Genomic DNA, 12123 nt, shown 5'->3' with positions numbered 1-12123 from the left:
TATCAGAATAGAAACCTCAGAGCCTCTCACTTCATCTGAGCTAGACAGATGTATTAAGCATCAGCTACAAGGATTTCTAGGCCACCTTAACAATGTCATCCAGATAATTCCTTAAGGGAAATCCTTCGCGTCAGACATTCTGTCAAAAGCAGCAACCATCCAATGGAAATTTGCCTCTGGTAACAACACCACTCATCATGGGAACAACATTTTGCTACATATCATCTATATCTCATCCCGCCGCATCCAACTGGGTACACTGGAAGCATCACCCCAACACTTCAGCAGTTAATATGGTGGCTGCTGGGTTGATTCAACAGCCTCCCAGAATTCAGTTCCATAATCCAGTCAAGAGCAGTCTCCGCTGGCATTTATGAAATATATCCCACATTCATAAGTAGCAGCCATCCTTTGGGTTTGAATGGTCCGACCTACTCATCCGGCCAGACTATGCAGCAGAAGTCAAAATCCTTTTAAACATGGGGATATCATATTTGCAGTTATGTAATCTTGCTGCATAGGCTCACTTAATCTCTGCTCAACAACAGCCCTTCGAACACCTACAGCACTCATCTCAGTAGTCAATTTTCGGGTCTTCATTTTCCTATTTCAGGCATACAGGCTACCATACCACACAGTGATGCAGCTAGTCAGAATGTTTCCTCGGGATGGAAAAGCCCCCCTCTGTAGTGTGCATGATGGGGGGTGGGCCTCTGGCTCTCCTTCAGCCAGTGGAGGAAGTGAGACGCTGCTGTGATTTCTTTCACAAAGGTGCAGTGCAAGTTGTCGGTCCAGGAGAGGTCCCCTGTGATGTGCACACCCAGGAGCTTGGTGCTGCTCACCTTCCACAGCTCCACCGCTGATGGTCAGAGAACATGCTGAGTGTCCGCTTCCTCCTGAAGTCAACAGCAATCTCCTTCGCCTTCTCCCACGCTCAGAGAGAGATTGTTGTCACTGCACCATCTGGCCAGGCGGAAGCCACCTCGCCCTGTAGTTTGTAAAAGCTTCCTTTCTTATCAACCTAATCTCGCTTCATCCATTCACAACTTAAGATTTCTACGCCATTCCTTCCTAAGATCCACATGTGCATTTCTAAACCTACTTGTGAACTACTCCTATGAACAACCACTGGCTATGATTGCCCAGCTTTCTCTCATTCTCACACATTTGTACTAATAAAGGCTTATGGAAACAAGAACCTGTGTTAGCCATTGAACGCCTGAACTATTTAGTCTCTGCATCGTCTCTGTATGATCAGGCCATCTACATTCCAAGCTCACACTTAACTCAGCTCTTCCCAACTTTGGGGGTCCTAATTGTCTGGCTAAATATATGATGGAGATGGTACTCCCAACCTCTCTGAAGTCTCTCTGAGCCATCAATTCCAGATGCCCTGATCAACCTGACCATCATCCCATTCCCTCGATCCCTTCATCCTCTTTCTGTTCTTCCCCAACACTCTGTTTAACTAACAGTTTCATAGCTTGTTTGTGGTGAGGTCCTAGCTAGCGAAATGGAGTTAATTGGTTAACAGATGTTCAGGAGCAGGGCCACGCCCCAAACGATCACCTGACTTCCCAAAACCTCCATATATCGGGCCACCTCATACCGTACTGTTGTTTCTTTCTCTCGAACCCACCCTTCCCTCCCTTTCTCATCCATTCAGCCAACCTTATCCCACATTCTCTTTCTTCCAGGTTGTATCGGGGGGTCCTAATTGTCTGGCCTAAATATATGATAGAGTTGGTACCCCCACCCTGAGTCTCTCTGAGCCATCAATTCCAGATGCCCTGATCAACCTGACCATCATCCCATTCCCTCGACCCGTTCATCCTCTTTCTACTCTTCCCCAACACTCTGTTTAACTAACAGTTTCATAGCATGTTTGTGGCGTGGTCCTAGCTAGTGAACACCCATTTCTCATAATGGCATATATTAGCCCTTGTCATTAAACTTAAATAAAGTCCCAAAATGCAAATTTCCCCCATTTGAAGACTGTCCCAGACTACCGGTTTGAAATAAAAAACAACTTGATAATGTGGGACAACAAAAAAAGGTTTGAAAGAAAAATAAACTAAAACACATTTTCAACACTTTAATACATATTTTGTATGAATAGATCACAAACATAATTTAACAACAATTAGGAACATTGTCTTATGACAGATTTATGTCTTTGACATTATGCCCTGTCCACAAGAACGTGGGTATTTTCAGAACCGCAGCTTTTTTTACATGGTTTGGCCGTTCGTCCACACACGAACGCAGCACCAGTTCACTGAAACCAAAAATCTCTTAAAACTCTTAACATGGTGAAGATTTTCAACAACTCTGGTTGCAGTGTTATCGTTTAGACGAGGAGTTTTTGGCTTGTGACGTCGGAGCATGTACTGTTATCTCCGCCTACTGAAAAACTTTTTCAGGCTTCTGATTGGCCAACATGGCTTTACGGTTGAGATTATATCGCCACCTGTTGGCCTGGCATGCTCTTGACAGTGCTTCATAGCATGCTTTTGCATTTTCATGTGGACGGAGATTTTTTTTTAAATGGAAGATGGAAAAAATACCTGTGTACGTTCATACAATTCCTTAATCTAGTCAGAATCCTATGTCACTCACCTTGTCATGCAATTCCCAGTGGAGCTTCTTGATTGACAAGTGCCCCGCTCCTTTCTGTGCAATCACCCCCATGGAGTCATGTGATTTCAGCACTTAACATCCATGCTAAAATTAAAGTAAAAGTCCTGTTGACTAAATTTAGTTAGAACAGGAAATGGAGTTTAGGTGTCCCAGATGACCGAATTCACTTCAGAGAGCCACTTTCAATTATCTCCATGCAAAAGCTCGGCCCATTATAGAGAGATCCTTTGGCAGTCTGAAAACCCGGTGGTGCTCCCTCTTTTAAAAAGCCCTTCAGAATATAATTGCTATAATTAAATGTTCATGTGTGTTTGGACCCATTTGAGAGTAGATTGCAATATTAATGTAATTGTTTGTTAGCATGAATTAATCTTTAAAAACAACAACAACAAAAAAAACAGCTTCTCTACAATTGTTTTCTAAAATTGAAAGTAGTCTCTCCTCCCTGACTTCTTCCCTTCTCATTGTCTCCTCTGTCCTCTAGTGATGCAAAGTCCGATTCATTTGCACGAACCGGTTCTTTTTAGACAGATCGGCTCACTGAACCAGTTCAAAAAGCCGATTCATCAGTTCTTGACGTCATCAAGCAATGATGTCATTAAGCATTTCTTTTCTAACAACTCAGTGCCATGTTGTATCAATGAAACATTCAAAAAGTATAAAGAAAGAATAAACCTTTCTTATAAACTGCTTGATTTCGCTTAACTTAAAATTTGATCTGCATTAGGGCTGCACGATGTATCGTTACAGCACCTAAAAGAGGAGGAGGCAAATGCAGGCAATCAGAGGAAGTTTATTGATATGCAGGGCAAAGCATATATTTTTTTTTGTTTGATTCAAAATAATTTGGTTATTTAAAAAAATCTATATTTTCCTGATATAAAGTAATTAATTCTGATTTAAAGGTTATTAAAAAAAACTATTTACAAATCACACGTTTGTTGCTTCACGTTTTTGACACGCAGTCTCTTGCGTGCGCATGGTGAAATTAAAGAGGAACGGGAGAAAAGCACCAAAATGGACGATTTGGTCACCAAAAGAAACACATTGTCAGTTATTTGGAAATATTTTAGCTACAGAAAGGATGATGTTGACCAAAAACAGGCACTTTGTCTGGAGTGCCATACAGTTTTTACCACAACACGCGGAAACACAACTAATTTGTTATTGTTTTATATTACTTATTATTTCTGTTAACTGCACCATGCATTGTCATAAATGTCATATGGGATATATTCACATCAAATTTTATTTAATAGACAAAAAATAAATCCACTAAAAGATTAAAATAAAAAAACTTAGGAAATCACTGAAACTTGTCCTTTGTGCAATTATGTATATACCAGTTTTTCATATAAATACAAAATAAAAACCATATAGTTAATTTTTACCATGGTATTGATGTGCTACATATGTATGGTTTTAACAAGTATATTGCGAAAAGCAAAAAAAACACTTACAGAGTGTGCGCATACATTACGTGATGGTGATGGTCTAGACTAGTGTGCATTCGCATTTATAGTGCGTTCTTTCACTGGAAATTTAGAATTATCACATTTTTCAAGATATGGGGCAGAAAATGTATAGATTTATATATATAGCTTATAGTTACTATCCACCGCAGTGACGGTTTCACTCAAAAGTCAGCATAATTACAAATGTGATCTTGTTTTGTGCAGACAGATTGTATAAAATCAATAAGTTAATATTAAGAGACTTACGTTTTTAAGACACAATATTCCCCGTTTGTTGCTCTATTTTTAAAAAACAAACAAGTATTCCAAACACAAGCGTCTCTGAGCAACATGATAGTGTTTCGGGCTCCTGAATGAATCAACCATTTAAATGATTTGGGTCAATCCCAATGACTCGCTTGACCACACCTACGATGCTACCGCTAGTTTCTCATGCAGGGTTCTCTTTTATTACTCTTAGGTGTATATAACATGGTTATATTTGCACATACCCAGGAAAAATAAATGATTGTTTGTGTTGTACGCAAGAACTCTTTAAGACAATATAGACACTTTATATCGTGGATGGGGGGGGGTAAACCTAGTTTATATGTACTTAGGCGAAGTCTATCATAATTACACGCGTAACCCGCACAGCCAATACACTGGTAACGTATATGGGTAACCAAAGCAAATTTGACAAGAGCAGAAAAAGGAGAACAAAGTGATGGTAAAAATGAGCAGAGTTGGGGTTATTGAATAATCTTAGTAGGTTATCCAAATATAGCTGCAAGCAGCGATGGCGGGCCCGACAAGTGTTATTATTGATTACAAAACCCCACCCACAAGCATAGATAGAAAGGAAAATAATAAATAATATAAATATTAAAAACATAACATTACATAAAGAATTATAAAATGATGAATAAATGATGACTGATGTAGTAAAAAATTGGTGTGATTATATGAATCAATATGTCAACTACAAGAATGACTATTGATTATATAAAGTACATTTGTTTGCACGTTTGCAGATGGTTGCTCTCTTGAAGTAACACACACCACAGGTTGCTGATGAAAATCCCTAAAATGCATCACATTTCAATGACCGTGAATGTTGATTGCATATTTCTTTGTTTTTATTTATGTAATGACATCCAATTCTTGGTGTAAGTGTATAATACTTTGTATTATTTTCATCCAGATTACCATTTCACTAAAATCCTTACAAGTTACGGTAGCAATGATTTTGTTATGGAGATATGTTGTGATGTTGATCCAAATGGCCCAGGGTTAAAAAGTGTGTGTGTATATATATTCCCCACAGATGTTCTCTCAGATGGCCACGCTGTTGGGATTCTGTCTGGAGACAGATACCAATAGGGCAGTTTCAGTTTTTCATTTCGGCTCTTGATGATGTTGGTCACTTCAACTAGTTTCTTGCGGAAAGTCGTAGTGGCCTCCATGACTGGTTGCTCAGTGAAGTATTTATCTGGATACACACCTAAAAACAGCTGGGGAAGATTTGGACAAAATACTATGTTTTCTTTGTTTTGTGTTTTAAGTATATTCAAACTAGTTTATGAATAATCAGGTCCTCAAACCTCTCCGTCCTGGAACTGACTGAGGGCCCAGACTGCTCCTACATGCCAACTGGCACGTCCACGGTCCGGCAGACTCTCCATGATGTACTTCATATCCACCTGGCCCTTCTGTGTGGGAGGAGGCTTCCTCATGGTGGAAGGACTGTTGGGGACCCAGGCAAACCAGTCAAACTGGAACACAGGACAGGCACACAGGTATCAGCCAACAGATACTAACCCAGGCATAGTTTAGATTCATCCAGAAAAGAGTGCTTCATCCCACCTGTCCGAAGTTAACAGCAGCATGTTGTGCTGAAGCTGTGAAAATCACAACAGTCAGGTACTCGACCAACTGCTCCCGAGTTTTCCAGGAGATCTGGAAATTTCTGTGAACATTGGTAACATTTTGAGATATATGCAATGAAATGTGACTTTGTACGGCAGGCAAACACAATGCATATGCAATCATAAGAAACATGCACACTTGTAGTTAATCGAGTCCTGTACTCACCACCATTCTGGGGACAGTTCTTCATACCGGAGGAGCAGACATCTTGAACAAATGCCTGGATCTCTCCTCGTCCTCCTCCTGAACGGACTCATCACTGCCGTAGTAGATCCTGACCACATCAGAAACAAAAACTGGAGGAAGATCACGAGCAACGATGAATCAGCAAATTCTAAAATAATTACTAATTTACTTCATTGTCATTCAATCTCAGCAGTAGCATTTGAAAACATCTGTACATTTTTGTGTATTTTATCAGTTACCTTCTCACGGCCTCCCAGACCATCATGCCATCATCTCTGTAGTAGTAGTGGGGCAGCTCGTCCTTGTTTTCCACTCCTCGAGCTTTCACGGACTCAGGGAAGAGCACATGGACTTGTAGGTTAAAGTCTTCATGGCCTTATGAATCACTTCAACAACTGCGATCCCACCGGTGCCGTTAGCCTTCGAGGTAGGACACTAGTGATTATTTTTTCTGTCTCAGATTACATTTTGTAAATGCTTGTTTAAAGTTGAAGTGAATGTGAAGCCAGAGCCTACATCTAGAAGGGGTGCTGGGAAAAATCAATGCAGCATAACATTATATTCAAGTCTAATGGGGTTTTGTTGTAGCACCTCTACATATTAATACTTAATTTACATCAGTACCATGTGAAAAGTCAAATTGTTATCCCTTAAAACTTATGTTTAACTCCATCTCCCATAATGCTGTACTGGACTCTGTGTGGTTTCCTGCTTTCTTCATGTCTGGTCAGTGCACAAGGAGGAAGGAAGTATAGATCAGGAGGTTTTTATCCATGGACTTGTTTTGAATCTCAATCACAAGCCTGTTGTGAATATTTTCATCTCTGGCATCACCAAAGTGTTCGTTAGCTTGTGGAGGCAAGGAATATATTCCTATATTTGAGCCTCAGGTGGAATCGTTTATATTCTTGAATAACGTTAACTTTGGGTACAGTATTGTGGCTTATGATAATATAACAGAAAAGCTGTGGTTCCTAACAAGGTAGTGTTTAGGCAGGGGTAAAGATAATCTTCAGACCTTAAAGTCATGTGAGCGAAGCAGATAAACATGAACAGAAAAGCTGTGGTTCCTAACAAGGTAGTGTTTATGCAGGGTTAAAGATACCTTCTCAAAGACCCCAGATTCACTGATGAGTTTTTCACGAGCTGCAGTGTTGATGGCAATGGTGTAACGGACATGAGGTATCAGCAACTGTGAGGAGAAAAATGAAGCATTTAAAAATAACAGGCACTCTAGGTCACTCGTTTCAGTGTTTGTCCCACAGATAAGGGGCTTCATGCCTAAATCATTGTAACACCTGCCCTGAGTGCCTTGTTGCTTTTATAGCAAGAGCAATACGATAAAGGAATGTATTTTACAATGAGTTGAACACACTTCATCCAATCAGAATTCAGAAGTAATTCTGAAACTGGAAAATGTATGTTGCATGTTATACCCTTGAGATACTTAAGTCAATTTCTTTAACAAAGGGCACAAAAACCATGATTGAATCCTGGAAAGACAAGAACTTGTGTGTAATCTAGTGCTGTAAACACACAGGCACTAAATGGGTTAACACATGCTTTTTAATAATAGCGTATACCAGTAAACCTGAGTATCACAAAACCTTAGTCAATCTTGTTGCGTGATTCATGGTAATAATCTCCTCGCATAAATAAAAGGGAAACTCCTCCTAAAAAAATAACTGCATCCATGCGTTGTCAATCACTAACGTTTCACTGCATGTGTTTCGTAAATCCTGACAATACATTTTTAACACCAAAAGAGTTAGTAAATCTACCTCTAAATCTCCCAGCAATGAAAGCGTTAAAGGAAGCTACCTTGTATACTGGATGGACTGCAGAGAGCTGTCTGTACATGGCGATGGCAAAAACCTCAGAGGTCAGATGCGTCCTGAGAAGGTGTGTGACCAGCTGGTGTACGTTGAAGTCGGAGCATTTCACCCACATCTTGGCCAGCATCCAGTCGTACTGACCATCGCTCGGGAGAAAGACCTCTGCGGCGGTCTGACGGCTGAGCTGTTTCAGAGAGCAAAGACAGTATTTGGTAAAAACCCCAAGGCTTCGTTCAAGCACCAAGTTTTTTTAAGTACTGTTTTTCCTTCATTATTTCTGCAGGCACCTGAATAGCAATCGGCAGGATTTTCATTCTGGCTGTTCTTGTACAGCAGGCAGAAGGGAGCAGCCAAATACTGCTGGGTCTCTGGGGTCTGTGGCATTGGCTTGCACTCCCTCCAGTATTGCATAGTCTGCTATGTAGATGTTTCCTGCCTGTAACAGAGACACGTTTAGTATAGGACACTGGAGAATTTCTATTCTATTCACATCAGAATTGACCACTGCTACAGCTTTCTTTGTGACACATCATCTAAAATTGATCTGCATATTCACTGCTTGTCCTCCAAACACCTGCATATTCACTGCTTGTCCTCCAAAAGCTTCACATTTTATTTGACCCGTACGTGTTTGTTTTGTGTTTTTTCTACTGACCTTTAATTCCTCCTGTAGTGTGAGACCTCTATCCAGGGAGCTTTCCACCATCTCCTGTGTGACTGCAAAGCTGTCTGGAAGATTCCTGCACTTACTGATGGGAAAACATCACAGGATTGCAGCCGTTTTCAAGAACTGATAGCCAAACATTAAGTCCTCGTTCCAGTTCTGCATCACATGCTCTGTCAAAGAGAATAATAGAGTCAGCCGCCAGTGAGTTCAGGAGTGTGTGTGTCTCAGTCTGATTGCATTTACACTCAATCAGAAAAGCGAGTATAAATAAAGGAAGAAATGATTCAAACCTGAGAAAAGCGAGTATAAATAAAGGAAGAAATGATTCAAACCTGACACAGTGTTCTTTGATTTTCACAAAAACTTTTCTGAAATCTGCAATATCGGTCCAAGAGGACTGGAACAACTTCATAAATCCATTAAGACCAAGGTTGGCAATCCTGAAAGAGAAGATCATGGCAAGAACAAATCAACTGAATGCTCATAATGTCTGGTTCAGTTTCAGATTTATTTTGAGATATTTCCTAGCAATAGTCACAGGAAATCAATAGCATGCATAGCTGTTGGTGATACGTGCAAAGAGATGAACGCAAACCTACGCTTCAAGGAAATTCAAAGAGAAGTCCACAGATTTTGCCGTTTCAAAACTGCATGTCCACAGGAAGTTCAGTGCTTGTGTTGGCATCGATGCTCAGCGGGAAACCAGTGCGCCACTCCTTCCACCTTCAAGAAACAGCAAAATTCATCTTTCAGTTGTTTTATGAGAATTATTGTAGGTGATATGAAAAGTTATTATTCCCCCACAACACGAGGCTCGTGTAGGAGCCATGCTTATTTAATTTTTATAAACTGGTTGGTTTAAAAATCCTTTGGTTATCGTGTTGTTAATGTTGTGAGTCGTCGCCAGTCAAAGGTGAGAGGGGTTAAAAAGGATATTCCACCCCCTGACAGCAAGGGGGCGCTGGTGCGAGAACAAACAGTCCCTTTGACCGTGCACATGGAGGCAGGATGGTATGGTGTAACACATTAACAACTGATTAAATATCTGTTGAATGTTTACACAGGATTGTAACTGTGTCATCAAACCTGAACAGTCGCTGTCTGGATTCCAGCTCCATGCGCCTGTACTCTTTCATATCATCATCCTGAGGCAATCGACCTAAATGCACAAGCACAGATACATGCATAATTATACACACACAACAGTATTTGTGACACGCTTCATTCAGTCGAGATGGGACTCACCCTTGCCATCTCGAAGAACCACTTCCTGTTCATTGGCTATCCAGCGATAACAGGGGAACTGGAGGCGCTCTCCAGACGGAGTCGTCACATTGATGCATCTGCAGTACCACTGATTATTGAACAAGAGTTTTCTCCTTCTCTCAAGGATGCACGTCACCAGCACTATGTCTCCAAGGATCTCCTTCACGCTGACGTCCACAGATACCACCTTTAACGACAGCTTCTGTTAGCCATAACTGAATCACACGGCTTGAGCGCAAACATTAACTGAAGAATCATGTGCGATGAATCCAGAAATACCACCCTAATAATCACTGGATTGGTGATATAAACATGTATTTAACATTGAGTATCTGACCGAGGGATCTAAATCACTGTGAATAAAGTGGACGAGTGAGGAAGTGTGTGGAAGCTTTGAGAGGGAAAAATGGGCACAATAATAACGCAATATTAATAATAATAATGCAATAAGCCCCAAGAAGCCGTGGTTTACAGTGAATTTATAACAGCTAAGGGGCGCTGCTAGGAATGACACGAAGCATTTATAAAACAGTTATTCCATATACGTTTCACAAAATAAAACAAAACAAATAATACAAAGCAAATAAAATGTAATGATATGATATTAATAAAAACAGTATTCTTCCGCCAAACAATGTAGTTCCTCAGAAACGCTTGTGGTTTCAACAAAGTGGTTTCGAACGCAGCTCAGCCAATCAGAATCAATAAAACAGCTTCGAACGCAGCTCAGCCAATCAGAATCAAGGACCGGAAACTATCCGCTTTATAAAGTTACTTTTAAAAGTAATGCATTACAATGTAGTGACGAATTACGTAACTTAGTTACTTTTTATGGAAAGTAATGCGCAACGCTACTTTTGCGTTACTTTTTCTCATCTGCCTTGGCCTCATTCAGAAAATAAACACAAATGTTACGTTTATCTAAAGTCATTTTTGTTTATTAGAATGGTTGATCATCGAAGCACAGCAGCAAAGATACTGGTTAATAAAGTGGAACTGAATACACATTTGTGTATTTAACATGTTTGCGTCATGTCCTGACGCATGATGTCCTTCATTTTGAGGAATACTGAATCTGTTTTTGTGAGAATGTGACGAGTGAGTACATGCTGACATTAGTCTAGAACTACAGTATCATCACGTTCACACAGCGCATCTGAACTCACTCCGGATTCCTCTCAACATGAGCACAGGAGAGCTGTCTATCAATACATGCAAAACAAAGTAACTGGCCTTACTTATTTGAAAAGTAACTTCATTGTAAATTAAAGAGTAATGTGTTATGATAGTGCATGATTTGCTGACATGACTTCTCACTTTTTGTAAGGAAACAAAAGTCTTAAATAACAGCCACAATTAAATGAGAGTGATAAAACATATCTGATAAGCATTAGACATCAATAAATGAATGGAATAACTTCATGTTTAAATAGTGAACCGTCTGTACTGTTCAACACATGACATATGTGTTCCCACTGAATCTGCAAGGAGAAAAACTGTTCTTACCGATCCTCTTGCAAAACGGTCAAAGAAGGATTTGTCCAGTAGAGTCCGGTCACTGCATCTCTCCGAGCCCACCAGCGTCAGGGAAACCTTATCATTTGTCCCAGCAAACTCCTGACTGCCAGTCGTCACAGACAACCGTGTACGAGAACATCCTGCTCATATGTGAACACTAATACAACACACTAGTTAGTGGATGATGTCCGTGTAGTGCTCAATTCTGACCCCCCCTGCTAGATTATTAACCCCCCCAGCCCTAGTATTTAGTAGGTTTAGGAGTAGGTTTGGGGGAGGGGTTAGGATTAGGGGGTAGGGGTTAGGATAGGCAATCAGGTAGCGATTTGAAAGAGGGGGGTAATAATTTGGCAGGGGGTCAAAATTGGGCACAACACCGGTCCGCGCACGAATCGTTCTATTTAAGCGGTTCTTAGTGAACTGGTTGAACCAGTTCACCAATTCGGACTGAATCGTTTGAAGCAGTTCGCATCTCCAGTAAGCACTAACCCACAAACTACTTAAATTAATCACTTTTTAACGTGGCCAACACTCCCTCTGAGTCGAAACCAATACCCCGGAGTAATTAAAACAGTAGCTACACTGAGTGAACTGCTTGAACCGGTTGTATCGGTTCTCGGATCACCGT

General features: G+C 40.6%; 1 pseudogene; it reads right to left on the bottom strand.

Moving 5' to 3' along the window:
• Positions 1 to 5326: 5326 nt before the first annotated feature.
• On the bottom strand, positions 5327 to 11634 carry LOC122141014 (annotated as a pseudogene).
• Positions 11635 to 12123: the final 489 nt, after the last annotated feature.

Source organism: Cyprinus carpio, chromosome A4 (genome assembly GCF_018340385.1).
Source record: "Cyprinus carpio isolate SPL01 chromosome A4, ASM1834038v1, whole genome shotgun sequence".
Taxonomy (NCBI): Eukaryota; Metazoa; Chordata; class Actinopteri; order Cypriniformes; family Cyprinidae; genus Cyprinus; species Cyprinus carpio.
This window is presented reverse-complemented; position numbering and strand designations above follow the sequence as displayed.